We start from the raw sequence: 25,804 nt of genomic DNA, 5'->3' as shown, positions 1-25,804 counted from the left end.
CTTCTTTTTATTGTGTTGATCAGAAGGTCCTCTAAGAAACATACTCCATTTACCATGTTGTGGCTTTTTTACGACTTTAATCAAAGTGGGGGAGCGTGGTTGTCTCTGTGGCGCAATTGGTTAGCGCGTTCGGCTGTTAACCGGAAGGTTGGTGGTTCAAGCCCACCCAGGGACGGCAGTGTCCTCTTTTTGTCTCAGTTGCATGTTACAGAAAATCCTATGGTGCCTCTCAACTTAAAGTTTCGGCCAGAAGAGGAGGGCACCGGTTGTAAGACCATTTCAACATGTACAGTGTGAAAAATTTTGAGAAGAGAAAAAAATCCCAGTGATTTGGATGACATAGTTGCAATGTAGAAAGAATGGTCCAGAGCCTTTGGCCCTCTTTGGTTGTGGGCCTAAATGTCTTTCTATGCGCCACTCTGTTTCAAAGAAGATGACACATGACATGAGAAACTGGGAGGTTCAAGCAAAGCTTGAAGGTTGTGAAAACTTTTTTTTGTCTGATAACCAAAAGGTTGGTGGTTCAAGCCCACCCAGGGATGATTGTACCCTCTTTTTGTTTCAGTTGCATGTCAGAGTTACAGAAAGTCTCTCAACTGAGAGTTTCGGTCGGATGCCCATTTCAAATACCCAACACAAACAAGAGACCCCTCTGAAAATAGATAGAAGACGAGGGCACCGGGAGAGCATTTGTCGACAGGTTGAAACATCATCTATGAGACTAACAAAAGTTCCTTCGAGCCGGAATTGAACCAGCGACCTAAGGATTGCTGATTTTCTACTACAGTCCTCCGCTCTACCAGCTGAGCTATCGAAGGCTTGCCGAGCTGGTTGTCGGGTGCTTCCTAAGCTTGCAAATGAGTTACATGAGTAGGGAAACAGAGGAGAATTGTCCCGCTCTTTGAAAAACTCGGCAAACCAAAACTTTGGAGAATACGGGCGTCGATCCCGTTACCTCTCGCATGCTAAGCGAGCGCTCTACCATTTGAGCTAATCCCCCTTCTGGCAGTCCATGTTGGGGTCCATGCTGGTTTCCATGTTGGGGTGCCTGATTCACCACAATTGTGATCATCACATACTTTTCAACCTGTAGCTTTAAGCTTTTTTTTTTTTTTTTTTTTTTTTAAGTGTGGATGTCTTTCTCCCGTAAAAGCAGAAGGAGCGTGGAGCTTACAGGGTGCCGGGTGGTGTAAAAGTATAGGTGAGTCGTTAGTGTACAGAGTGAAGAATTGTGGGAAGAGAAAAGAAATCAGAATGATTTAAATAAGAAAGTCGCAACGTAGAAAAGATGGTCTAGATCCAATGGCCCATTTGGTTGTGGGCCCAAAAGCCTTTGCCTGTGCCACTTTGTTGCAAAGGCGAAAACATGTGGCATGAGAAACTGGGAGGTTGCGTGTATAAAAAGCATAGTCTGAAGGTCGTGAAAATGAGATGGTCAGGGATCGGGGGTCTCTATTCTATTTTTACGAGAAAAACATGTGATTCCGACCGGGGATAATGGCCAAATTGTAACAGGGGGCGTGAGTAAAAGAGAGCACTTAGCAGAGGATGGTTTCGATCCATCGACCTCTGGGTTATGGGCCCAGCACGCTTCCGCTGCGCCACTCTGCTGCCATACCTCCAAAAGAGAGGGGTAGCCTATTACCCGCTGACTGTTGTTAAGACGCTAATGTGGAGGCCATCTCTGTGTTGCAATTGTCCATTTGTTGGCGGCTGTAGTTCCACGCAGTTGTTATGTTTTATCATTCTCTTCTTTTTATTGTGTTGATCAGAAGGTCCTCTAAGAAACATACTCCATTTACCATGTTGTGGCTTTTTTACGACTTTAATCAAAGTGGGGGAGCGTGGTTGTCTCTGTGGCGCAATTGGTTAGCGCGTTCGGCTGTTAACCGGAAGGTTGGTGGTTCAAGCCCACCCAGGGACGGCAGTGTCCTCTTTTTGTCTCAGTTGCATGTTACAGAAAATCCTATGGTGCCTCTCAACTTAAAGTTTCGGCCAGAAGAGGAGGGCACCGGTTGTAAGACCATTTCAACATGTACAGTGTGAAAAATTTTGAGAAGAGAAAAAAATCCCAGTGATTTGGATGACATAGTTGCAATGTAGAAAGAATGGTCCAGAGCCTTTGGCCCTCTTTGGTTGTGGGCCTAAATGTCTTTCCATGCGCCACTCTGTTTCAAAGAAGATGACACATGACATGAGAAACTGGGAGGTTCAAGCAAAGCTTGAAGGTTGTGAAAACTTTTTTTTGTCTGATAACCAAAAGGTTGGTGGTTCAAGCCCACCCAGGGATGATTGTACCCTCTTTTTGTTTCAGTTGCATGTCAGAGTTACAGAAAGTCCTACTGTGGCTCTCAACTGAGAGTTTCGGTCGGATGCCCATTTCAAATACCCAACACAAACAAGAGACCCCTCTGAAAATAGATAGAAGACGAGGGCACCGGGAGAGCATTTGTCGACAGGTTGAAACATCATCTATGAGACTAACAAAAGTTCCTTCGAGCCGGAATTGAACCAGCGACCTAAGGATTGCTGATTTTCTACTACAGTCCTCCGCTCTACCAGCTGAGCTATCGAAGGCTTGCCGAGCTGGTTGTCGGGTGCTTCCTAAGCTTGCAAATGAGTTACATGAGTAGGGAAACAGAGGAGAATTGTCCCGCTCTTTGAAAAACTCGGCAAACCAAAACTTTGGAGAATACGGGCGTCGATCCCGTTACCTCTCGCATGCTAAGCGAGCGCTCTACCATTTGAGCTAATCCCCCTTCTGGCAGTCCATGTTGGGGTCCATGCTGGTTTCCATGTTGGGGTGCCTGATTCACCACAATTGTGATCATCACATACTTTTCAACCTGTAGCTTTAAGCTTTTTTTTTTTTTTTTTTTTTTTAAGTGTGGATGTCTTTCTCCCGTAAAAGCAGAAGGAGCGTGGAGCTTACAGGGTGCCGGGTGGTGTAAAAGTATAGGTGAGTCGTTAGTGTACAGAGTGAAGAATTGTGGGAAGAGAAAAGAAATCAGAATGATTTAAATAAGAAAGTCGCAACGTAGAAAAGATGGTCTAGATCCAATGGCCCATTTGGTTGTGGGCCCAAAAGCCTTTGCCTGTGCCACTTTGTTGCAAAGGCGAAAACATGTGGCATGAGAAACTGGGAGGTTGCGTGTATAAAAAGCATAGTCTGAAGGTCGTGAAAATGAGATGGTCAGGGATCGGGGGTCTCTATTCTATTTTTACGAGAAAAACATGTGATTCCGACCGGGGATAATGGCCAAATTGTAACAGGGGGCGTGAGTAAAAGAGAGCACTTAGCAGAGGATGGTTTCGATCCATCGACCTCTGGGTTATGGGCCCAGCACGCTTCCGCTGCGCCACTCTGCTGCCATACCTCCAAAAGAGAGGGGTAGCCTATTACCCGCTGACTGTTGTTAAGACGCTAATGTGGAGGCCATCTCTGTGTTGCAATTGTCCATTTGTTGGCGGCTGTAGTTCCACGCAGTTGTTATGTTTTATCATTCTCTTCTTTTTATTGTGTTGATCAGAAGGTCCTCTAAGAAACATACTCCATTTACCATGTTGTGGCTTTTTTACGACTTTAATCAAAGTGGGGGAGCGTGGTTGTCTCCATGGCGCAATTGGTTAGCGCGTTCGGCTGTTAACCGGAAGGTTGGTGGTTCAAGCCCACCCAGGGACGGCAGTGTCCTCTTTTTGTCTCAGTTGCATGTTACAGAAAATCCTATGGTGCCTCTCAACTTAAAGTTTCGGCCAGAAGAGGAGGGCACCGGTTGTAAGACCATTTCAACATGTACAGTGTGAAAAATTTTGAGAAGAGAAAAAAATCCCAGTGATTTGGATGACATAGTTGCAATGTAGAAAGAATGGTCCAGAGCCTTTGGCCCTCTTTGGTTGTGGGCCTAAATGTCTTTCCATGCGCCACTCTGTTTCAAAGAAGATGACACATGACATGAGAAACTGGGAGGTTCAAGCAAAGCTTGAAGGTTGTGAAAACTTTTTTTTGTCTGATAACCAAAAGGTTGGTGGTTCAAGCCCACCCAGGGATGATTGTACCCTCTTTTTGTTTCAGTTGCATGTCAGAGTTACAGAAAGTCCTACTGTGGCTCTCAACTGAGAGTTTCGGTCGGATGCCCATTTCAAATACCCAACACAAACAAGAGACCCCTCTGAAAATAGATAGAAGACGAGGGCACCGGGAGAGCATTTGTCGACAGGTTGAAACATCATCTATGAGACTAACAAAAGTTCCTTCGAGCCGGAATTGAACCAGCGACCTAAGGATTGCTGATTTTCTACTACAGTCCTCCGCTCTACCAGCTGAGCTATCGAAGGCTTGCCGAGCTGGTTGTCGGGTGCTTCCTAAGCTTGCAAATGAGTTACATGAGTAGGGAAACAGAGGAGAATTGTCCCGCTCTTTGAAAAACTCGGCAAACCAAAACTTTGGAGAATACGGGCGTCGATCCCGTTACCTCTCGCATGCTAAGCGAGCGCTCTACCATTTGAGCTAATCCCCCTTCTGGCAGTCCATGTTGGGGTCCATGCTGGTTTCCATGTTGGGGTGCCTGATTCACCACAATTGTGATCATCACATACTTTTCAACCTGTAGCTTTAAGCTTTTTTTTTTTTTTTAAGTGTGGATGTCTTTCTCCCATAAAAGCAGAAGGAGCGTGGAGCTTACAGGGTGCCGGGTGGTGTAAAAGTATAGGTGAGTCGTTAGTGTACAGAGTGAAGAATTGTGGGAAGAGAAAAGAAATCAGAATGATTTAAATAAGAAAGTCGCAACGTAGAAAAGATGGTCTAGATCCAATGGCCCATTTGGTTGTGGGCCCAAAAGCCTTTGCCTGTGCCACTTTGTTGCAAAGGCGAAAACATGTGGCATGAGAAACTGGGAGGTTGCGTGTATAAAAAGCATAGTCTGAAGGTCGTGAAAATGAGATGGTCAGGGATCGGGAGTCTCTATTCTATTTTTACGAGAAAAACATGTGATTCCGACCGGGGATAATGGCCAAATTGTAACAGGGGGCGTGAGTAAAAGAGAGCACTTAGCAGAGGATGGTTTCGATCCATCGACCTCTGGGTTATGGGCCCAGCACGCTTCCGCTGCGCCACTCTGCTGCCATACCTCCAAAAGAGAGGGGTAGCCTATTACCCGCTGACTGTTGTTAAGACGCTAATGTGGAGGCCATCTCTGTGTTGCAATTGTCCATTTGTTGGCGGCTGTAGTTCCACGCAGTTGTTATGTTTTATCATTCTCTTCTTTTTATTGTGTTGATCAGAAGGTCCTCTAAGAAACATACTCCATTTACCATGTTGTGGCTTTTTTACGACTTTAATCAAAGTGGGGGAGCGTGGTTGTCTCTGTGGCGCAATTGGTTAGCGCGTTCGGCTGTTAACCGGAAGGTTGGTGGTTCAAGCCCACCCAGGGACGGCAGTGTCCTCTTTTTGTCTCAGTTGCATGTTACAGAAAATCCTATGGTGCCTCTCAACTTAAAGTTTCGGCCAGAAGAGGAGGGCACCGGTTGTAAGACCATTTCAACATGTACAGTGTGAAAAATTTTGAGAAGAGAAAAAAATCCCAGTGATTTGGATGACATAGTTGCAATGTAGAAAGAATGGTCCAGAGCCTTTGGCCCTCTTTGGTTGTGGGCCTAAATGTCTTTCCATGCGCCACTCTGTTTCAAAGAAGATGACACATGACATGAGAAACTGGGAGGTTCAAGCAAAGCTTGAAGGTTGTGAAAACTTTTTTTTGTCTGATAACCAAAAGGTTGGTGGTTCAAGCCCACCCAGGGATGATTGTACCCTCTTTTTGTTTCAGTTGCATGTCAGAGTTACAGAAAGTCCTACTGTGGCTCTCAACTGAGAGTTTCGGTCGGATGCCCATTTCAAATACCCAACACAAACAAGAGACCCCTCTGAAAATAGATAGAAGACGAGGGCACCGGGAGAGCATTTGTCGACAGGTTGAAACATCATCTATGAGACTAACAAAAGTTCCTTCGAGCCGGAATTGAACCAGCGACCTAAGGATTGCTGATTTTCTACTACAGTCCTCCGCTCTACCAGCTGAGCTATCGAAGGCTTGCCGAGCTGGTTGTCGGGTGCTTCCTAAGCTTGCAAATGAGTTACATGAGTAGGGAAACAGAGGAGAATTGTCCCGCTCTTTGAAAAACTCGGCAAACCAAAACTTTGGAGAATACGGGCGTCGATCCCGTTACCTCTCGCATGCTAAGCGAGCGCTCTACCATTTGAGCTAATCCCCCTTCTGGCAGTCCATGTTGGGGTCCATGCTGGTTTCCATGTTGGGGTGCCTGATTCACCACAATTGTGATCATCACATACTTTTCAACCTGTAGCTTTAAGCTTTTTTTTTTTTTTTTTTTAAGTGTGGATGTCTTTCTCCCGTAAAAGCAGAAGGAGCGTGGAGCTTACAGGGTGCCGGGTGGTGTAAAAGTATAGGTGAGTCGTTAGTGTACAGAGTGAAGAATTGTGGGAAGAGAAAAGAAATCAGAATGATTTAAATAAGAAAGTCGCAACGTAGAAAAGATGGTCTAGATCCAATGGCCCATTTGGTTGTGGGCCCAAAAGCCTTTGCCTGTGCCACTTTGTTGCAAAGGCGAAAACATGTGGCATGAGAAACTGGGAGGTTGCGTGTATAAAAAGCATAGTCTGAAGGTCGTGAAAATGAGATGGTCAGGGATCGGGGGTCTCTATTCTATTTTTACGAGAAAAACATGTGATTCCGACCGGGGATAATGGCCAAATTGTAACAGGGGGCGTGAGTAAAAGAGAGCACTTAGCAGAGGATGGTTTCGATCCATCGACCTCTGGGTTATGGGCCCAGCACGCTTCCGCTGCGCCACTCTGCTGCCATACCTCCAAAAGAGAGGGGTAGCCTATTACCCGCTGACTGTTGTTAAGACGCTAATGTGGAGGCCATCTCTGTGTTGCAATTGTCCATTTGTTGGCGGCTGTAGTTCCACGCAGTTGTTATGTTTTATCATTCTCTTCTTTTTATTGTGTTGATCAGAAGGTCCTCTAAGAAACATACTCCATTTACCATGTTGTGGCTTTTTTGAGTAAAAGAGAGCACTTAGCAGAGGATGGTTTCGATCCATCGACCTCTGGGTTATGGGCCCAGCACGCTTCCGCTGCGCCACTCTGCTGCCATACCTCCAAAAGAGAGGGGTAGCCTATTACCCGCTGACTGTTGTTAAGACGCTAATGTGGAGGCCATCTCTGTGTTGCAATTGTCCATTTGTTGGCGGCTGTAGTTCCACGCAGTTGTTATGTTTTATCATTCTCTTCTTTTTATTGTGTTGATCAGAAGGTCCTCTAAGAAACATACTCCATTTACCATGTTGTGGCTTTTTTACGACTTTAATCAAAGTGGGGGAGCGTGGTTGTCTCTGTGGCGCAATTGGTTAGCGCGTTCGGCTGTTAACCGGAAGGTTGGTGGTTCAAGCCCACCCAGGGACGGCAGTGTCCTCTTTTTGTCTCAGTTGCATGTTACAGAAAATCCTATGGTGCCTCTCAACTTAAAGTTTCGGCCAGAAGAGGAGGGCACCGGTTGTAAGACCATTTCAACATGTACAGTGTGAAAAATTTTGAGAAGAGAAAAAAATCCCAGTGATTTGGATGACATAGTTGCAATGTAGAAAGAATGGTCCAGAGCCTTTGGCCCTCTTTGGTTGTGGGCCTAAATGTCTTTCCATGCGCCACTCTGTTTCAAAGAAGATGACACATGACATGAGAAACTGGGAGGTTCAAGCAAAGCTTGAAGGTTGTGAAAACTTTTTTTTGTCTGATAACCAAAAGGTTGGTGGTTCAAGCCCACCCAGGGATGATTGTACCCTCTTTTTGTTTCAGTTGCATGTCAGAGTTACAGAAAGTCCTACTGTGGCTCTCAACTGAGAGTTTCGGTCGGATGCCCATTTCAAATACCCAACACAAACAAGAGACCCCTCTGAAAATAGATAGAAGACGAGGGCACCGGGAGAGCATTTGTCGACAGGTTGAAACATCATCTATGAGACTAACAAAAGTTCCTTCGAGCCGGAATTGAACCAGCGACCTAAGGATTGCTGATTTTCTACTACAGTCCTCCGCTCTACCAGCTGAGCTATCGAAGGCTTGCCGAGCTGGTTGTCGGGTGCTTCCTAAGCTTGCAAATGAGTTACATGAGTAGGGAAACAGAGGAGAATTGTCCCGCTCTTTGAAAAACTCGGCAAACCAAAACTTTGGAGAATACGGGCGTCGATCCCGTTACCTCTCGCATGCTAAGCGAGCGCTCTACCATTTGAGCTAATCCCCCTTCTGGCAGTCCATGTTGGGGTCCATGCTGGTTTCCATGTTGGGGTGCCTGATTCACCACAATTGTGATCATCACATACTTTTCAACCTGTAGCTTTAAGCTTTTTTTTTTTTTTTTTTTTTTAAGTGTGGATGTCTTTCTCCCGTAAAAGCAGAAGGAGCGTGGAGCTTACAGGGTGCCGGGTGGTGTAAAAGTATAGGTGAGTCGTTAGTGTACAGAGTGAAGAATTGTGGGAAGAGAAAAGAAATCAGAATGATTTAAATAAGAAAGTCGCAACGTAGAAAAGATGGTCTAGATCCAATGGCCCATTTGGTTGTGGGCCCAAAAGCCTTTGCCTGTGCCACTTTGTTGCAAAGGCGAAAACATGTGGCATGAGAAACTGGGAGGTTGCGTGTATAAAAAGCATAGTCTGAAGGTCGTGAAAATGAGATGGTCAGGGATCGGGGGTCTCTATTCTATTTTTACGAGAAAAACATGTGATTCCGACCGGGGATAATGGCCAAATTGTAACAGGGGGCGTGAGTAAAAGAGAGCACTTAGCAGAGGATGGTTTCGATCCATCGACCTCTGGGTTATGGGCCCAGCACGCTTCCGCTGCGCCACTCTGCTGCCATACCTCCAAAAGAGAGGGGTAGCCTATTACCCGCTGACTGTTGTTAAGACGCTAATGTGGAGGCCATCTCTGTGTTGCAATTGTCCATTTGTTGGCGGCTGTAGTTCCACGCAGTTGTTATGTTTTATCATTCTCTTCTTTTTATTGTGTTGATCAGAAGGTCCTCTAAGAAACATACTCCATTTACCATGTTGTGGCTTTTTTACGACTTTAATCAAAGTGGGGGAGCGTGGTTGTCTCTGTGGCGCAATTGGTTAGCGCGTTCGGCTGTTAACCGGAAGGTTGGTGGTTCAAGCCCACCCAGGGACGGCAGTGTCCTCTTTTTGTCTCAGTTGCATGTTACAGAAAATCCTATGGTGCCTCTCAACTTAAAGTTTCGGCCAGAAGAGGAGGGCACCGGTTGTAAGACCATTTCAACATGTACAGTGTGAAAAATTTTGAGAAGAGAAAAAAATCCCAGTGATTTGGATGACATAGTTGCAATGTAGAAAGAATGGTCCAGAGCCTTTGGCCCTCTTTGGTTGTGGGCCTAAATGTCTTTCCATGCGCCACTCTGTTTCAAAGAAGATGACACATGACATGAGAAACTGGGAGGTTCAAGCAAAGCTTGAAGGTTGTGAAAACTTTTTTTTGTCTGATAACCAAAAGGTTGGTGGTTCAAGCCCACCCAGGGATGATTGTACCCTCTTTTTGTTTCAGTTGCATGTCAGAGTTACAGAAAGTCCTACTGTGGCTCTCAACTGAGAGTTTCGGTCGGATGCCCATTTCAAATACCCAACACAAACAAGAGACCCCTCTGAAAATAGATAGAAGACGAGGGCACCGGGAGAGCATTTGTCGACAGGTTGAAACATCATCTATGAGACTAACAAAAGTTCCTTCGAGCCGGAATTGAACCAGCGACCTAAGGATTGCTGATTTTCTACTACAGTCCTCCGCTCTACCAGCTGAGCTATCGAAGGCTTGCCGAGCTGGTTGTCGGGTGCTTCCTAAGCTTGCAAATGAGTTACATGAGTAGGGAAACAGAGGAGAATTGTCCCGCTCTTTGAAAAACTCGGCAAACCAAAACTTTGGAGAATACGGGCGTCGATCCCGTTACCTCTCGCATGCTAAGCGAGCGCTCTACCATTTGAGCTAATCCCCCTTCTGGCAGTCCATGTTGGGGTCCATGCTGGTTTCCATGTTGGGGTGCCTGATTCACCACAATTGTGATCATCACATACTTTTCAACCTGTAGCTTTAAGCTTTTTTTTTTTTTTTTTTTAAGTGTGGATGTCTTTCTCCCGTAAAAGCAGAAGGAGCGTGGAGCTTACAGGGTGCCGGGTGGTGTAAAAGTATAGGTGAGTCGTTAGTGTACAGAGTGAAGAATTGTGGGAAGAGAAAAGAAATCAGAATGATTTAAATAAGAAAGTCGCAACGTAGAAAAGATGGTCTAGATCCAATGGCCCATTTGGTTGTGGGCCCAAAAGCCTTTGCCTGTGCCACTTTGTTGCAAAGGCGAAAACATGTGGCATGAGAAACTGGGAGGTTGCGTGTATAAAAAGCATAGTCTGAAGGTCGTGAAAATGAGATGGTCAGGGATCGGGGGTCTCTATTCTATTTTTACGAGAAAAACATGTGATTCCGACCGGGGATAATGGCCAAATTGTAACAGGGGGCGTGAGTAAAAGAGAGCACTTAGCAGAGGATGGTTTCGATCCATCGACCTCTGGGTTATGGGCCCAGCACGCTTCCGCTGCGCCACTCTGCTGCCATACCTCCAAAAGAGAGGGGTAGCCTATTACCCGCTGACTGTTGTTAAGACGCTAATGTGGAGGCCATCTCTGTGTTGCAATTGTCCATTTGTTGGCGGCTGTAGTTCCACGCAGTTGTTATGTTTTATCATTCTCTTCTTTTTATTGTGTTGATCAGAAGGTCCTCTAAGAAACATACTCCATTTACCATGTTGTGGCTTTTTTGAGTAAAAGAGAGCACTTAGCAGAGGATGGTTTCGATCCATCGACCTCTGGGTTATGGGCCCAGCACGCTTCCGCTGCGCCACTCTGCTGCCATACCTCCAAAAGAGAGGGGTAGCCTATTACCCGCTGACTGTTGTTAAGACGCTAATGTGGAGGCCATCTCTGTGTTGCAATTGTCCATTTGTTGGCGGCTGTAGTTCCACGCAGTTGTTATGTTTTATCATTCTCTTCTTTTTATTGTGTTGATCAGAAGGTCCTCTAAGAAACATACTCCATTTACCATGTTGTGGCTTTTTTACGACTTTAATCAAAGTGGGGGAGCGTGGTTGTCTCTGTGGCGCAATTGGTTAGCGCGTTCGGCTGTTAACCGGAAGGTTGGTGGTTCAAGCCCACCCAGGGACGGCAGTGTCCTCTTTTTGTCTCAGTTGCATGTTACAGAAAATCCTATGGTGCCTCTCAACTTAAAGTTTCGGCCAGAAGAGGAGGGCACCGGTTGTAAGACCATTTCAACATGTACAGTGTGAAAAATTTTGAGAAGAGAAAAAAATCCCAGTGATTTGGATGACATAGTTGCAATGTAGAAAGAATGGTCCAGAGCCTTTGGCCCTCTTTGGTTGTGGGCCTAAATGTCTTTCCATGCGCCACTCTGTTTCAAAGAAGATGACACATGACATGAGAAACTGGGAGGTTCAAGCAAAGCTTGAAGGTTGTGAAAACTTTTTTTTGTCTGATAACCAAAAGGTTGGTGGTTCAAGCCCACCCAGGGATGATTGTACCCTCTTTTTGTTTCAGTTGCATGTCAGAGTTACAGAAAGTCCTACTGTGGCTCTCAACTGAGAGTTTCGGTCGGATGCCCATTTCAAATACCCAACACAAACAAGAGACCCCTCTGAAAATAGATAGAAGACGAGGGCACCGGGAGAGCATTTGTCGACAGGTTGAAACATCATCTATGAGACTAACAAAAGTTCCTTCGAGCCGGAATTGAACCAGCGACCTAAGGATTGCTGATTTTCTACTACAGTCCTCCGCTCTACCAGCTGAGCTATCGAAGGCTTGCCGAGCTGGTTGTCGGGTGCTTCCTAAGCTTGCAAATGAGTTACATGAGTAGGGAAACAGAGGAGAATTGTCCCGCTCTTTGAAAAACTCGGCAAACCAAAACTTTGGAGAATACGGGCGTCGATCCCGTTACCTCTCGCATGCTAAGCGAGCGCTCTACCATTTGAGCTAATCCCCCTTCTGGCAGTCCATGTTGGGGTCCATGCTGGTTTCCATGTTGGGGTGCCTGATTCACCACAATTGTGATCATCACATACTTTTCAACCTGTAGCTTTAAGCTTTTTTTTTTTTTTTTTTTTTTAAGTGTGGATGTCTTTCTCCCGTAAAAGCAGAAGGAGCGTGGAGCTTACAGGGTGCCGGGTGGTGTAAAAGTATAGGTGAGTCGTTAGTGTACAGAGTGAAGAATTGTGGGAAGAGAAAAGAAATCAGAATGATTTAAATAAGAAAGTCGCAACGTAGAAAAGATGGTCTAGATCCAATGGCCCATTTGGTTGTGGGCCCAAAAGCCTTTGCCTGTGCCACTTTGTTGCAAAGGCGAAAACATGTGGCATGAGAAACTGGGAGGTTGCGTGTATAAAAAGCATAGTCTGAAGGTCGTGAAAATGAGATGGTCAGGGATCGGGGGTCTCTATTCTATTTTTACGAGAAAAACATGTGATTCCGACCGGGGATAATGGCCAAATTGTAACAGGGGGCGTGAGTAAAAGAGAGCACTTAGCAGAGGATGGTTTCGATCCATCGACCTCTGGGTTATGGGCCCAGCACGCTTCCGCTGCGCCACTCTGCTGCCATACCTCCAAAAGAGAGGGGTAGCCTATTACCCGCTGACTGTTGTTAAGACGCTAATGTGGAGGCCATCTCTGTGTTGCAATTGTCCATTTGTTGGCGGCTGTAGTTCCACGCAGTTGTTATGTTTTATCATTCTCTTCTTTTTATTGTGTTGATCAGAAGGTCCTCTAAGAAACATACTCCATTTACCATGTTGTGGCTTTTTTACGACTTTAATCAAAGTGGGGGAGCGTGGTTGTCTCTGTGGCGCAATTGGTTAGCGCGTTCGGCTGTTAACCGGAAGGTTGGTGGTTCAAGCCCACCCAGGGACGGCAGTGTCCTCTTTTTGTCTCAGTTGCATGTTACAGAAAATCCTATGGTGCCTCTCAACTTAAAGTTTCGGCCAGAAGAGGAGGGCACCGGTTGTAAGACCATTTCAACATGTACAGTGTGAAAAATTTTGAGAAGAGAAAAAAATCCCAGTGATTTGGATGACATAGTTGCAATGTAGAAAGAATGGTCCAGAGCCTTTGGCCCTCTTTGGTTGTGGGCCTAAATGTCTTTCCATGCGCCACTCTGTTTCAAAGAAGATGACACATGACATGAGAAACTGGGAGGTTCAAGCAAAGCTTGAAGGTTGTGAAAACTTTTTTTTGTCTGATAACCAAAAGGTTGGTGGTTCAAGCCCACCCAGGGATGATTGTACCCTCTTTTTGTTTCAGTTGCATGTCAGAGTTACAGAAAGTCCTACTGTGGCTCTCAACTGAGAGTTTCGGTCGGATGCCCATTTCAAATACCCAACACAAACAAGAGACCCCTCTGAAAATAGATAGAAGACGAGGGCACCGGGAGAGCATTTGTCGACAGGTTGAAACATCATCTATGAGACTAACAAAAGTTCCTTCGAGCCGGAATTGAACCAGCGACCTAAGGATTGCTGATTTTCTACTACAGTCCTCCGCTCTACCAGCTGAGCTATCGAAGGCTTGCCGAGCTGGTTGTCGGGTGCTTCCTAAGCTTGCAAATGAGTTACATGAGTAGGGAAACAGAGGAGAATTGTCCCGCTCTTTGAAAAACTCGGCAAACCAAAACTTTGGAGAATACGGGCGTCGATCCCGTTACCTCTCGCATGCTAAGCGAGCGCTCTACCATTTGAGCTAATCCCCCTTCTGGCAGTCCATGTTGGGGTCCATGCTGGTTTCCATGTTGGGGTGCCTGATTCACCACAATTGTGATCATCACATACTTTTCAACCTGTAGCTTTAAGCTTTTTTTTTTTTTTTTTTTTTTAAGTGTGGATGTCTTTCTCCCGTAAAAGCAGAAGGAGCGTGGAGCTTACAGGGTGCCGGGTGGTGTAAAAGTATAGGTGAGTCGTTAGTGTACAGAGTGAAGAATTGTGGGAAGAGAAAAGAAATCAGAATGATTTAAATAAGAAAGTCGCAACGTAGAAAAGATGGTCTAGATCCAATGGCCCATTTGGTTGTGGGCCCAAAAGCCTTTGCCTGTGCCACTTTGTTGCAAAGGCGAAAACATGTGGCATGAGAAACTGGGAGGTTGCGTGTATAAAAAGCATAGTCTGAAGGTCGTGAAAATGAGATGGTCAGGGATCGGGGGTCTCTATTCTATTTTTACGAGAAAAACATGTGATTCCGACCGGGGATAATGGCCAAATTGTAACAGGGGGCGTGAGTAAAAGAGAGCACTTAGCAGAGGATGGTTTCGATCCATCGACCTCTGGGTTATGGGCCCAGCACGCTTCCGCTGCGCCACTCTGCTGCCATACCTCCAAAAGAGAGGGGTAGCCTATTACCCGCTGACTGTTGTTAAGACGCTAATGTGGAGGCCATCTCTGTGTTGCAATTGTCCATTTGTTGGCGGCTGTAGTTCCACGCAGTTGTTATGTTTTATCATTCTCTTCTTTTTATTGTGTTGATCAGAAGGTCCTCTAAGAAACATACTCCATTTACCATGTTGTGGCTTTTTTACGACTTTAATCAAAGTGGGGGAGCGTGGTTGTCTCTGTGGCGCAATTGGTTAGCGCGTTCGGCTGTTAACCGGAAGGTTGGTGGTTCAAGCCCACCCAGGGACGGCAGTGTCCTCTTTTTGTCTCAGTTGCATGTTACAGAAAATCCTATGGTGCCTCTCAACTTAAAGTTTCGGCCAGAAGAGGAGGGCACCGGTTGTAAGACCATTTCAACATGTACAGTGTGAAAAATTTTGAGAAGAGAAAAAAATCCCAGTGATTTGGATGACATAGTTGCAATGTAGAAAGAATGGTCCAGAGCCTTTGGCCCTCTTTGGTTGTGGGCCTAAATGTCTTTCCATGCGCCACTCTGTTTCAAAGAAGATGACACATGACATGAGAAACTGGGAGGTTCAAGCAAAGCTTGAAGGTTGTGAAAACTTTTTTTTGTCTGATAACCAAAAGGTTGGTGGTTCAAGCCCACCCAGGGATGATTGTACCCTCTTTTTGTTTCAGTTGCATGTCAGAGTTACAGAAAGTCCTACTGTGGCTCTCAACTGAGAGTTTCGGTCGGATGCCCATTTCAAATACCCAACACAAACAAGAGACCCCTCTGAAAATAGATAGAAGACGAGGGCACCGGGAGAGCATTTGTCGACAGGTTGAAACATCATCTATGAGACTAACAAAAGTTCCTTCGAGCCGGAATTGAACCAGCGACCTAAGGATTGCTGATTTTCTACTACAGTCCTCCGCTCTACCAGCTGAGCTATCGAAGGCTTGCCGAGCTGGTTGTCGGGTGCTTCCTAAGCTTGCAAATGAGTTACATGAGTAGGGAAACAGAGGAGAATTGTCCCGCTCTTTGAAAAACTCGGCAAACCAAAACTTTGGAGAATACGGGCGTCGATCCCGTTACCTCTCGCATGCTAAGCGAGCGCTCTACCATTTGAGCTAATCCCCCTTCTGGCAGTCCATGTTGGGGTCCATGCTGGTTTCCATGTTGGGGTGCCTGATTCACCACAATTGTGATCATCACATACTTTTCAACCTGTAGCTTTAAGCTTTTTTTTTTTTTTTTTTTTTTTTTTAAGTGTGGATGTCTTTCTCCCGTAAAAGCAGAAGGAGCGTGGAGCTTACAGGGTGCCGGGTGGTGTAAAAGTATAGGTGAGTCGTTAGTGTACAGAGTGAAGAATTGTGGGAAGAGAAAAGAAATCAGAATGATTTAAATAAGAAAGTCGCAACGTAGAAAAGATGGTCTAGATCCAATGGCCCATTTGGTTGTGGGCCCAAAAGCCTTTGCCTGTGCCACTTTGTTGCAAAGGCGAAAACATGTGGCATGAGAAACTGGGAGGTTGCGTGTATAAAAAGCATAGTCTGAAGGTCGTGAAAATGAGATGGTCAGGGATCGGGGGTCTCTATTCTATTTTTACGAGAAAAACATGTGATTCCGACCGGGGATAATGGCCAAATTGTAACAGGGGGCGTGAGTAAAAGAGAGCACTTAGCAGAGGATGGTTTCGATCCATCGACCTCTGGGTTATGGGCCCAGCACGCTTCCGCTGCGCCACTCTGCTGCCATACCTCCAAAAGAGAGGGGTAGCCTATTACCCGCTGACTGTTGTTAAGACGCTAATGTGGAGGCCATCTCTGTGTTGCAATTGTCCATTTGTTGGCGGCTGTAGTTCCACGCAGTTGTTATGTTTTATCATTCTCTTCTTTTTATTGTGTTGATCAGAAGGTCCTCTAAGAAACATACTCCATTTACCATGTTGTGGCTTTTTTACGACTTTAATCAAAGTGGGGGAGCGTGGTTGTCTCTGTGGCGCAATTGGTTAGCGCGTTCGGCTGTTAACCGGAAGGTTGGTGGTTCAAGCCCACCCAGGGACGGCAGTGTCCTCTTTTTGTCTCAGTTGCATGTTACAGAAAATCCTATGGTGCCTCTCAACTTAAAGTTTCGGCCAGAAGAGGAGGGCACCGGTTGTAAGACCATTTCAACATGTACAGTGTGAAAAATTTTGAGAAGAGAAAAAAATCCCAGTGATTTGGATGACATAGTTGCAATGTAGAAAGAATGGTCCAGAGCCTTTGGCCCTCTTTGGTTGTGGGCCTAAATGTCTTTCCATGCGCCACTCTGTTTCAAAGAAGATGACACATGACATGAGAAACTGGGAGGTTCAAGCAAAGCTTGAAGGTTGTGAAAACTTTTTTTTGTCTGATAACCAAAAGGTTGGTGGTTCAAGCCCACCCAGGGATGATTGTACCCTCTTTTTGTTTCAGTTGCATGTCAGAGTTACAGAAAGTCCTACTGTGGCTCTCAACTGAGAGTTTCGGTCGGATGCCCATTTCAAATACCCAACACAAACAAGAGACCCCTCTGAAAATAGATAGAAGACGAGGGCACCGGGAGAGCATTTGTCGACAGGTTGAAACATCATCTATGAGACTAACAAAAGTTCCTTCGAGCCGGAATTGAACCAGCGACCTAAGGATTGCTGATTTTCTACTACAGTCCTCCGCTCTACCAGCTGAGCTATCGAAGGCTTGCCGAGCTGGTTGTCGGGTGCTTCCTAAGCTTGCAAATGAGTTACATGAGTAGGGAAACAGAGGAGAATTGTCCCGCTCTTTGAAAAACTCGGCAAACCAAAACTTTGGAGAATACGGGCGTCGATCCCGTTACCTCTCGCATGCTAAGCGAGCGCTCTACCATTTGAGCTAATCCCCCTTCTGGCAGTCCATGTTGGGGTCCATGCTGGTTTCCATGTTGGGGTGCCTGATTCACCACAATTGTGATCATCACATACTTTTCAACCTGTAGCTTTAAGCTTTTTTTTTTTTTTTTTTTTAAGTGTGGATGTCTTTCTCCCGTAAAAGCAGAAGGAGCGTGGAGCTTACAGGGTGCCGGGTGGTGTAAAAGTATAGGTGAGTCGTTAGTGTACAGAGTGAAGAATTGTGGGAAGAGAAAAGAAATCAGAATGATTTAAATAAGAAAGTCGCAACGTAGAAAAGATGGTCTAGATCCAATGGCCCATTTGGTTGTGGGCCCAAAAGCCTTTGCCTGTGCCACTTTGTTGCAAAGGCGAAAACATGTGGCATGAGAAACTGGGAGGTTGCGTGTATAAAAAGCATAGTCTGAAGGTCGTGAAAATGAGATGGTCAGGGATCGGGGGTCTCTATTCTATTTTTACGAGAAAAACATGTGATTCCGACCGGGGATAATGGCCAAATTGTAACAGGGGGCGTGAGTAAAAGAGAGCACTTAGCAGAGGATGGTTTCGATCCATCGACCTCTGGGTTATGGGCCCAGCACGCTTCCGCTGCGCCACTCTGCTGCCATACCTCCAAAAGAGAGGGGTAGCCTATTACCCGCTGACTGTTGTTAAGACGCTAATGTGGAGGCCATCTCTGTGTTGCAATTGTCCATTTGTTGGCGGCTGTAGTTCCACGCAGTTGTTATGTTTTATCATTCTCTTCTTTTTATTGTGTTGATCAGAAGGTCCTCTAAGAAACATACTCCATTTACCATGTTGTGGCTTTTTTACGACTTTAATCAAAGTGGGGGAGCGTGGTTGTCTCTGTGGCGCAATTGGTTAGCGCGTTCGGCTGTTAACCGGAAGGTTGGTGGTTCAAGCCCACCCAGGGACGGCAGTGTCCTCTTTTTGTCTCAGTTGCATGTTACAGAAAATCCTATGGTGCCTCTCAACTTAAAGTTTCGGCCAGAAGAGGAGGGCACCGGTTGTAAGACCATTTCAACATGTACAGTGTGAAAAATTTTGAGAAGAGAAAAAAATCCCAGTGATTTGGATGACATAGTTGCAATGTAGAAAGAATGGTCCAGAGCCTTTGGCCCTCTTTGGTTGTGGGCCTAAATGTCTTTCCATGCGCCACTCTGTTTCAAAGAAGATGACACATGACATGAGAAACTGGGAGGTTCAAGCAAAGCTTGAAGGTTGTGAAAACTTTTTTTTGTCTGATAACCAAAAGGTTGGTGGTTCAAGCCCACCCAGGGATGATTGTACCCTCTTTTTGTTTCAGTTGCATGTCAGAGTTACAGAAAGTCCTACTGTGGCTCTCAACTGAGAGTTTCGGTCGGATGCCCATTTCAAATACCCAACACAAACAAGAGACCCCTCTGAAAATAGATAGAAGACGAGGGCACCGGGAGAGCATTTGTCGACAGGTTGAAACATCATCTATGAGACTAACAAAAGTTCCTTCGAGCCGGAATTGAACCAGCGACCTAAGGATTGCTGATTTTCTACTACAGTCCTCCGCTCTACCAGCTGAGCTATCGAAGGCTTGCCGAGCTGGTTGTCGGGTGCTTCCTAAGCTTGCAAATGAGTTACATGAGTAGGGAAACAGAGGAGAATTGTCCCGCTCTTTGAAAAACTCGGCAAACCAAAACTTTGGAGAATACGGGCGTCGATCCCGTTACCTCTCGCATGCTAAGCGAGCGCTCTACCATTTGAGCTAATCCCCCTTCTGGCAGTCCATGTTGGGGTCCATGCTGGTTTCCATGTTGGGGTGCCTGATTCACCACAATTGTGATCATCACATACTTTTCAACCTGTAGCTTTAAGCTTTTTTTTTTTTTTTTTTTTTTTTTTTTAAGTGTGGATGTCTTTCTCCCGTAAAAGCAGAAGGAGCGTGGAGCTTACAGGGTGCCGGGTGGTGTAAAAGTATAGGTGAGTCGTTAGTGTACAGAGTGAAGAATTGTGGGAAGAGAAAAGAAATCAGAATGATTTAAATAAGAAAGTCGCAACGTAGAAAAGATGGTCTAGATCCAATGGCCCATTTGGTTGTGGGCCCAAAAGCCTTTGCCTGTGCCACTTTGTTGCAAAGGCGAAAACATGTGGCATGAGAAACTGGGAGGTTGCGTGTATAAAAAGCATAGTCTGAAGGTCGTGAAAATGAGATGGTCAGGGATCGGGGGTCTCTATTCTATTTTTACGAGAAAAACATGTGATTCCGACCGGGGATAATGGCCAAATTGTAACAGGGGGCGTGAGTAAAAGAGAGCACTTAGCAGAGGATGGTTTCGATCCATCGACCTCTGGGTTATGGGCCCAGCACGCTTCCGCTGCGCCACTCTGCTGCCATACCTCCAAAAGAGAGGGGTAGCCTATTACCCGCTGACTGTTGTTAAGACGCTAATGTGGAGGCCATCTCTGTGTTGCAATTGTCCATTTGTTGGCGGCTGTAGTTCCACGCAGTTGTTATGTTTTATCATTCTCTTCTTTTTATTGTGTTGATCAGAAGGTCCTCTAAGAAACATACTCCATTTACCATGTTGTGGCTTTTTTACGACTTTAATCAAAGTGGGGGAGCGTGGTTGTCTCTGTGGCGCAATTGGTTAGCGCGTTCGGCTGTTAACCGGAAGGTTGGTGGTTCAAGCCCACCCAGGGACGGCAGTGTCCTCTTTTTGTCTCAGTTGCATGTTACAGAAAATCCTATGGTGCCTCTCAACTTAAAGTTTCGGCCAGAAGAGGAGGGCACCGGTTGTAAGACCATTTCAACATGTACAGTGTGAAAAATTTTGAGAAGAGAAAAAAATCCCAGTGATTTGGATGACATAGTTGCAATGTAGAAAGAATGGTCCAGAGCCTTTGGCCCTCTTTGGTTGTGGGCCTAAATGTCTTTCCATGCGCCACTCTGTTTCAAAGAAGATGACACATGACATGAGAAACTGGGAGGTTCAAGCAAAGCTTGAAGGTTGTGAAAACTTTTTTTTGTCTGATAACCAAAAGGTTGGTGGTTCAAGCCCACCCAGGGATGATTGTACCCTCTTTTTGTTTCAGTTGCATGTCAGAGTTACAGAAAGTCCTACTGTGGCTCTCAACTGAGAGTTTCGGTCGGATGCCCATTTCAAATACCCAACACAAACAAGAGACCCCTCTGAAAATAGATAGAAGACGAGGGCACCGGGAGAGCATTTGTCGACAGGTTGAAACATCATCTATGAGACTAACAAAAGTTCCTTCGAGCCGGAATTGAACCAGCGACCTAAGGATTGCTGATTTTCTACTACAGTCCTCCGCTCTACCAGCTGAGCTATCGAAGGCTTGCCGAGCTGGTTGTCGGGTGCTTCCTAAGCTTGCAAATGAGTTACATGAGTAGGGAAACAGAGGAGAATTGTCCCGCTCTTTGAAAAACTCGGCAAACCAAAACTTTGGAGAATACGGGCGTCGATCCCGTTACCTCTCGCATGCTAAGCGAGCGCTCTACCATTTGAGCTAATCCCCCTTCTGGCAGTCCATGTTGGGGTCCATGCTGGTTTCCATGTTGGGGTGCCTGATTCACCACAATTGTGATCATCACATACTTTTCAACCTGTAGCTTTAAGCTTTTTTTTTTTTTTTTTTTTTAAGTGTGGATGTCTTTCTCCCGTAAAAGCAGAAGGAGCGTGGAGCTTACAGGGTGCCGGGTGGTGTAAAAGTATAGGTGAGTCGTTAGTGTACAGAGTGAAGAATTGTGGGAAGAGAAAAGAAATCAGAATGATTTAAATAAGAAAGTCGCAACGTAGAAAAGATGGTCTAGATCCAATGGCCCATTTGGTTGTGGGCCCAAAAGCCTTTGCCTGTGCCACTTTGTTGCAAAGGCGAAAACATGTGGCATGAGAAACTGGGAGGTTGCGTGTATAAAAAGCATAGTCTGAAGGTCGTGAAAATGAGATGGTCAGGGATCGGGGGTCTCTATTCTATTTTTACGAGAAAAACATGTGATTCCGACCGGGGATAATGGCCAAATTGTAACAGGGGGCGTGAGTAAAAGAGAGCACTTAGCAGAGGATGGTTTCGATCCATCGACCTCTGGGTTATGGGCCCAGCACGCTTCCGCTGCGCCACTCTGCTGCCATACCTCCAAAAGAGAGGGGTAGCCTATTACCCGCTGACTGTTGTTAAGACGCTAATGTGGAGGCCATCTCTGTGTTGCAATTGTCCATTTGTTGGCGGCTGTAGTTCCACGCAGTTGTTATGTTTTATCATTCTCTTCTTTTTATTGTGTTGATCAGAAGGTCCTCTAAGAAACATACTCCATTTACCATGTTGTGGCTTTTTTACGACTTTAATCAAAGTGGGGGAGCGTGGTTGTCTCTGTGGCGCAATTGGTTAGCGCGTTCGGCTGTTAACCGGAAGGTTGGTGGTTCAAGCCCACCCAGGGACGGCAGTGTCCTCTTTTTGTCTCAGTTGCATGTTACAGAAAATCCTATGGTGCCTCTCAACTTAAAGTTTCGGCCAGAAGAGGAGGGCACCGGTTGTAAGACCATTTCAACATGTACAGTGTGAAAAATTTTGAGAAGAGAAAAAAATCCCAGTGATTTGGATGACATAGTTGCAATGTAGAAAGAATGGTCCAGAGCCTTTGGCCCTCTTTGGTTGTGGGCCTAAATGTCTTTCCATGCGCCACTCTGTTTCAAAGAAGATGACACATGACATGAGAAACTGGGAGGTTCAAGCAAAGCTTGAAGGTTGTGAAAACTTTTTTTTGTCTGATAACCAAAAGGTTGGTGGTTCAAGCCCACCCAGGGATGATTGTACCCTCTTTTTGTTTCAGTTGCATGTCAGAGTTACAGAAAGTCCTACTGTGGCTCTCAACTGAGAGTTTCGGTCGGATGCCCATTTCAAATACCCAACACAAACAAGAGACCCCTCTGAAAATAGATAGAAGACGAGGGCACCGGGAGAGCATTTGTCGACAGGTTGAAACATCATCTATGAGACTAACAAAAGTTCCTTCGAGCCGGAATTGAACCAGCGACCTAAGGATTGCTGATTTTCTACTACAGTCCTCCGCTCTACCAGCTGAGCTATCGAAGGCTTGCCGAGCTGGTTGTCGGGTGCTTCCTAAGCTTGCAAATGAGTTACATGAGTAGGGAAACAGAGGAGAATTGTCCCGCTCTTTGAAAAACTCGGCAAACCAAAACTTTGGAGAATACGGGCGTCGATCCCGTTACCTCTCGCATGCTAAGCGAGCGCTCTACCATTTGAGCTAATCCCCCTTCTGGCAGTCCATGTTGGGGTCCATGCTGGTTTCCATGTTGGGGTGCCTGATTCACCACAATTGTGATCATCACATACTTTTCAACCTGTAGCTTTAAGCTTTTTTTTTTTTTTTTTTTTTAAGTGTGGATGTCTTTCTCCCGTAAAAGCAGAAGGAGCGTGGAGCTTACAGGGTGCCGGGTGGTGTAAAAGTATAGGTGAGTCGTTAGTGTACAGAGTGAAGAATTGTGGGAAGAGAAAAGAAATCAGAATGATTTAAATAAGAAAGTCGCAACGTAGAAAAGATGGTCTAGATCCAATGGCCCATTTGGTTGTGGGCCCAAAAGCCTTTGCCTGTGCCACTTTGTTGCAAAGGCGAAAACATGTGGCATGAGAAACTGGGAGGTTGCGTGTATAAAAAGCATAGTCTGAAGGTCGTGAAAATGAGATGGTCAGGGATCGGGGGTCTCTATTCTATTTTTACGAGAAAAACATGTGATTCCGACCGGGGATAATGGCCAAATTGTAACAGGGGGCGTGAGTAAAAGAGAGCACTTAGCAGAGGATGGTTTCGATCCATCGACCTCTGGGTTATGGGCCCAGCACGCTTCCGCTGCGCCACTCTGCTGCCATACCTCCAAAAGAGAGGGGTAGCCTATTACCCGCTGACTGTTGTTAAGACGCTAATGTGGAGGCCATCTCTGTGTTGCAATTGTCCATTTGTTGGCGGCTGTAGTTCCACGCAGTTGTTATGTTTTATCATTCTCTTCTTTTTATTGTGTTGATCAGAAGGTCCTCTAAGAAACATACTCCATTTACCATGTTGTGGCTTTTTTTACGACTTTAATCAAAGTGGGGGAGCGTGGTTGTCTCTGTGGCGCAATTGGTTAGCGCGTTCGGCTGTTAACCGGAAGGTTGGTGGTTCAAGCCCACCCAGGGACGGCAGTGTCCTCTTTTTGTCTCAGTTGCATGTTACAGAAAATCCTATGGTGCCTCTCAACTTAAAGTTTCGGCCAGAAGAGGAGGGCACCGGTTGTAAGACCATTTCAACATGTACAGTGTGAAAAATTTTGAGAAGAGAAAAAAATCCCAGTGATTTGGATGACATAGTTGCAATGTAGAAAGAATGGTCCAGAGCCTTTGGCCCTCTTTGGTTGTGGGCCTAAATGTCTTTCCATGCGCCACTCTGTTTCAAAGAAGATGACACATGACATGAGAAACTGGGAGGTTCAAGCAAAGCTTGAAGGTTTGTGAAAACTTTTTTTTGTCTGATAACCAAAAGGTTGGTGGTTCAAGCCCACCCAGGGATGATTGTACCCTCTTTTTGTTTCAGTTGCATGTCAGAGTTACAGAAAGTCCTACTGTGGCTCTCAACTGAGAGTTTCGGTCGGATGCCCATTTCAAATACCCAACACAAACAAGAGACCCCTCTGAAAATAGATAGAAGACGAGGGCACCGGGAGAGCATTTGTCGACAGGTTGAAACATCATCTATGAGACTAACAAAAGTTCCTTCGAGCCGGAATTGAACCAGCGACCTAAGGATTGCTGATTTTCTACTACAGTCCTCCGCTCTACCAGCTGAGCTATCGAAGGCTTGCCGAGCTGGTTGTCGGGTGCTTCCTAAGCTTGCAAATGAGTTACATGAGTAGGGAAACAGAGGAGAATTGTCCCGCTCTTTGAAAAACTCGGCAAACCAAAACTTTGGAGAATACGGGCGTCGATCCCGTTACCTCTCGCATGCTAAGCGAGCGCTCTACCATTTGAGCTAATCCCCCTTCTGGCAGTCCATGTTGGGGTCCATGCTGGTTTCCATGTTGGGGTGCCTGATTCACCACAATTGTGATCATCACATACTTTTCAACCTGTAGCTTTAAGCTTTTTTTTTTTTTTTTTTTTTAAGTGTGGATGTCTTTCTCCCGTAAAAGCAGAAGGAGCGTGGAGCTTACAGGGTGCCGGGTGGTGTAAAAGTATAGGTGAGTCGTTAGTGTACAGAGTGAAGAATTGTGGGAAGAGAAAAGAAATCAGAATGATTTAAATAAGAAAGTCGCAACGTAGAAAAGATGGTCTAGATCCAATGGCCCCATTTGGTTGTGGGCCCAAAAGCCTTTGCCTGTGCCACTTTGTTGCAAAGGCGAAAACATGTGGCATGAGAAACTGGGAGGTTGCGTGTATAAAAAGCATAGTCTGAAGGTCGTGAAAATGAGATGGTCAGGGATCGGGGGTCTCTATTCTATTTTTACGAGAAAAACATGTGATTCCGACCGGGGATAATGGCCAAATTGTAACAGGGGGCGTGAGTAAAAGAGAGCACTTAGCAGAGGATGGTTTCGATCCATCGACCTCTGGGTTATGGGCCCAGCACGCTTCCGCTGCGCCACTCTGCTGCCATACCTCCAAAAGAGAGGGGTAGCCTATTACCCGCTGACTGTTGTTAAGACGCTAATGTGGAGGCCATCTCTGTGTTGCAATTGTCCATTTGTTGGCGGCTGTAGTTCCACGCAGTTGTTATGTTTTATCATTCTCTTCTTTTTATTGTGTTGATCAGAAGGTCCTCTAAGAAACATACTCCATTTACCATGTTGTGGCTTTTTTACGACTTTAATCAAAGTGGGGGAGCGTGGTTGTCTCTGTGGCGCAATTGGTTAGCGCGTTCGGCTGTTAACCGGAAGGTTGGTGGTTCAAGCCCACCCAGGGACGGCAGTGTCCTCTTTTTGTCTCAGTTGCATGTTACAGAAAATCCTATGGTGCCTCTCAACTTAAAGTTTCGGCCAGAAGAGGAGGGCACCGGTTGTAAGACCATTTCAACATGTACAGTGTGAAAAATTTTGAGAAGAGAAAAAATCCCAGTGATTTGGATGACATAGTTGCAATGTAGAAAGAATGGTCCAGAGCCTTTGGCCCTCTTTGGTTGTGGGCCTAAATGTCTTTCCATGCGCCACTCTGTTTCAAAGAAGATGACACATGACATGAGAAACTGGGAGGTTCAAGCAAAGCTTGAAGGTTGTGAAAACTTTTTTTTGTCTGATAACCAAAAGGTTGGTGGTTCAAGCCCACCCAGGGATGATTGTACCCTCTTTTTGTTTCAGTTGCATGTCAGAGTTACAGAAAGTCCTACTGTGGCTCTCAACTGAGAGTTTCGGTCGGAT

General features: G+C 45.7%; 28 non-coding genes across 28 annotated transcripts; 14 read left to right on the top strand and 14 right to left on the bottom strand.

Annotated features, from left to right (window-relative positions):
* The first annotated feature begins 101 nt into the window (after positions 1 to 101).
* TRNAN-GUU (transfer RNA asparagine (anticodon GUU)) lies at positions 102 to 175 on the top strand. Its single transcript has one exon. It is a non-coding gene; the product is annotated as a tRNA-Asn (tRNA).
* Positions 176 to 732: 557 nt separating this feature from the next.
* TRNAY-GUA (transfer RNA tyrosine (anticodon GUA)) lies at positions 733 to 818 on the bottom strand. Its single transcript is given in 2 exon segments — positions 733 to 768; positions 782 to 818. It is a non-coding gene; the product is annotated as a tRNA-Tyr (tRNA).
* A 1,032-nt stretch (positions 819 to 1,850) lies between these two features.
* On the top strand, positions 1,851 to 1,924 carry TRNAN-GUU (transfer RNA asparagine (anticodon GUU)). The gene has a single exon. It is a non-coding gene; the product is annotated as a tRNA-Asn (tRNA).
* A 567-nt stretch (positions 1,925 to 2,491) lies between these two features.
* TRNAY-GUA (transfer RNA tyrosine (anticodon GUA)) lies at positions 2,492 to 2,577 on the bottom strand. The gene is given in 2 exon segments: positions 2,492 to 2,527; positions 2,541 to 2,577. It is a non-coding gene; the product is annotated as a tRNA-Tyr (tRNA).
* A 1,672-nt stretch (positions 2,578 to 4,249) lies between these two features.
* Positions 4,250 to 4,335, bottom strand: TRNAY-GUA (transfer RNA tyrosine (anticodon GUA)). Its single transcript is given in 2 exon segments — positions 4,250 to 4,285; positions 4,299 to 4,335. It is a non-coding gene; the product is annotated as a tRNA-Tyr (tRNA).
* A 1,023-nt stretch (positions 4,336 to 5,358) lies between these two features.
* Positions 5,359 to 5,432, top strand: TRNAN-GUU (transfer RNA asparagine (anticodon GUU)). Its single transcript has one exon. It is a non-coding gene; the product is annotated as a tRNA-Asn (tRNA).
* Positions 5,433 to 5,999: 567 nt separating this feature from the next.
* TRNAY-GUA (transfer RNA tyrosine (anticodon GUA)) lies at positions 6,000 to 6,085 on the bottom strand. Its single transcript is given in 2 exon segments — positions 6,000 to 6,035; positions 6,049 to 6,085. It is a non-coding gene; the product is annotated as a tRNA-Tyr (tRNA).
* A 1,324-nt stretch (positions 6,086 to 7,409) lies between these two features.
* On the top strand, positions 7,410 to 7,483 carry TRNAN-GUU (transfer RNA asparagine (anticodon GUU)). Its single transcript has one exon. It is a non-coding gene; the product is annotated as a tRNA-Asn (tRNA).
* Positions 7,484 to 8,050: 567 nt separating this feature from the next.
* TRNAY-GUA (transfer RNA tyrosine (anticodon GUA)) lies at positions 8,051 to 8,136 on the bottom strand. The gene is given in 2 exon segments: positions 8,051 to 8,086; positions 8,100 to 8,136. It is a non-coding gene; the product is annotated as a tRNA-Tyr (tRNA).
* A 1,030-nt stretch (positions 8,137 to 9,166) lies between these two features.
* TRNAN-GUU (transfer RNA asparagine (anticodon GUU)) lies at positions 9,167 to 9,240 on the top strand. The gene has a single exon. It is a non-coding gene; the product is annotated as a tRNA-Asn (tRNA).
* A 567-nt stretch (positions 9,241 to 9,807) lies between these two features.
* Positions 9,808 to 9,893, bottom strand: TRNAY-GUA (transfer RNA tyrosine (anticodon GUA)). The gene is given in 2 exon segments: positions 9,808 to 9,843; positions 9,857 to 9,893. It is a non-coding gene; the product is annotated as a tRNA-Tyr (tRNA).
* A 1,324-nt stretch (positions 9,894 to 11,217) lies between these two features.
* On the top strand, positions 11,218 to 11,291 carry TRNAN-GUU (transfer RNA asparagine (anticodon GUU)). The gene has a single exon. It is a non-coding gene; the product is annotated as a tRNA-Asn (tRNA).
* A 567-nt stretch (positions 11,292 to 11,858) lies between these two features.
* TRNAY-GUA (transfer RNA tyrosine (anticodon GUA)) lies at positions 11,859 to 11,944 on the bottom strand. The gene is given in 2 exon segments: positions 11,859 to 11,894; positions 11,908 to 11,944. It is a non-coding gene; the product is annotated as a tRNA-Tyr (tRNA).
* Positions 11,945 to 12,974: 1,030 nt separating this feature from the next.
* Positions 12,975 to 13,048, top strand: TRNAN-GUU (transfer RNA asparagine (anticodon GUU)). Its single transcript has one exon. It is a non-coding gene; the product is annotated as a tRNA-Asn (tRNA).
* Positions 13,049 to 13,615: 567 nt separating this feature from the next.
* On the bottom strand, positions 13,616 to 13,701 carry TRNAY-GUA (transfer RNA tyrosine (anticodon GUA)). The gene is given in 2 exon segments: positions 13,616 to 13,651; positions 13,665 to 13,701. It is a non-coding gene; the product is annotated as a tRNA-Tyr (tRNA).
* Positions 13,702 to 14,731: 1,030 nt separating this feature from the next.
* TRNAN-GUU (transfer RNA asparagine (anticodon GUU)) lies at positions 14,732 to 14,805 on the top strand. Its single transcript has one exon. It is a non-coding gene; the product is annotated as a tRNA-Asn (tRNA).
* A 567-nt stretch (positions 14,806 to 15,372) lies between these two features.
* TRNAY-GUA (transfer RNA tyrosine (anticodon GUA)) lies at positions 15,373 to 15,458 on the bottom strand. Its single transcript is given in 2 exon segments — positions 15,373 to 15,408; positions 15,422 to 15,458. It is a non-coding gene; the product is annotated as a tRNA-Tyr (tRNA).
* A 1,034-nt stretch (positions 15,459 to 16,492) lies between these two features.
* TRNAN-GUU (transfer RNA asparagine (anticodon GUU)) lies at positions 16,493 to 16,566 on the top strand. The gene has a single exon. It is a non-coding gene; the product is annotated as a tRNA-Asn (tRNA).
* A 567-nt stretch (positions 16,567 to 17,133) lies between these two features.
* On the bottom strand, positions 17,134 to 17,219 carry TRNAY-GUA (transfer RNA tyrosine (anticodon GUA)). The gene is given in 2 exon segments: positions 17,134 to 17,169; positions 17,183 to 17,219. It is a non-coding gene; the product is annotated as a tRNA-Tyr (tRNA).
* Positions 17,220 to 18,247: 1,028 nt separating this feature from the next.
* Positions 18,248 to 18,321, top strand: TRNAN-GUU (transfer RNA asparagine (anticodon GUU)). The gene has a single exon. It is a non-coding gene; the product is annotated as a tRNA-Asn (tRNA).
* Positions 18,322 to 18,888: 567 nt separating this feature from the next.
* TRNAY-GUA (transfer RNA tyrosine (anticodon GUA)) lies at positions 18,889 to 18,974 on the bottom strand. The gene is given in 2 exon segments: positions 18,889 to 18,924; positions 18,938 to 18,974. It is a non-coding gene; the product is annotated as a tRNA-Tyr (tRNA).
* Positions 18,975 to 20,010: 1,036 nt separating this feature from the next.
* TRNAN-GUU (transfer RNA asparagine (anticodon GUU)) lies at positions 20,011 to 20,084 on the top strand. Its single transcript has one exon. It is a non-coding gene; the product is annotated as a tRNA-Asn (tRNA).
* A 567-nt stretch (positions 20,085 to 20,651) lies between these two features.
* On the bottom strand, positions 20,652 to 20,737 carry TRNAY-GUA (transfer RNA tyrosine (anticodon GUA)). Its single transcript is given in 2 exon segments — positions 20,652 to 20,687; positions 20,701 to 20,737. It is a non-coding gene; the product is annotated as a tRNA-Tyr (tRNA).
* Positions 20,738 to 21,766: 1,029 nt separating this feature from the next.
* Positions 21,767 to 21,840, top strand: TRNAN-GUU (transfer RNA asparagine (anticodon GUU)). The gene has a single exon. It is a non-coding gene; the product is annotated as a tRNA-Asn (tRNA).
* A 567-nt stretch (positions 21,841 to 22,407) lies between these two features.
* Positions 22,408 to 22,493, bottom strand: TRNAY-GUA (transfer RNA tyrosine (anticodon GUA)). Its single transcript is given in 2 exon segments — positions 22,408 to 22,443; positions 22,457 to 22,493. It is a non-coding gene; the product is annotated as a tRNA-Tyr (tRNA).
* A 1,030-nt stretch (positions 22,494 to 23,523) lies between these two features.
* Positions 23,524 to 23,597, top strand: TRNAN-GUU (transfer RNA asparagine (anticodon GUU)). Its single transcript has one exon. It is a non-coding gene; the product is annotated as a tRNA-Asn (tRNA).
* A 568-nt stretch (positions 23,598 to 24,165) lies between these two features.
* Positions 24,166 to 24,251, bottom strand: TRNAY-GUA (transfer RNA tyrosine (anticodon GUA)). Its single transcript is given in 2 exon segments — positions 24,166 to 24,201; positions 24,215 to 24,251. It is a non-coding gene; the product is annotated as a tRNA-Tyr (tRNA).
* Positions 24,252 to 25,281: 1,030 nt separating this feature from the next.
* TRNAN-GUU (transfer RNA asparagine (anticodon GUU)) lies at positions 25,282 to 25,355 on the top strand. The gene has a single exon. It is a non-coding gene; the product is annotated as a tRNA-Asn (tRNA).
* Positions 25,356 to 25,804: the final 449 nt, after the last annotated feature.

The sequence above is a fragment of the Rhinoderma darwinii genome, unplaced genomic scaffold, assembly GCF_050947455.1.
Source record: "Rhinoderma darwinii isolate aRhiDar2 unplaced genomic scaffold, aRhiDar2.hap1 Scaffold_4321, whole genome shotgun sequence".
NCBI lineage: Eukaryota > Metazoa > Chordata > Amphibia > Anura > Rhinodermatidae > Rhinoderma > Rhinoderma darwinii.
Note: the sequence above shows the minus strand (reverse complement) of the source record. Positions and strands in the feature narration are given on the sequence as shown.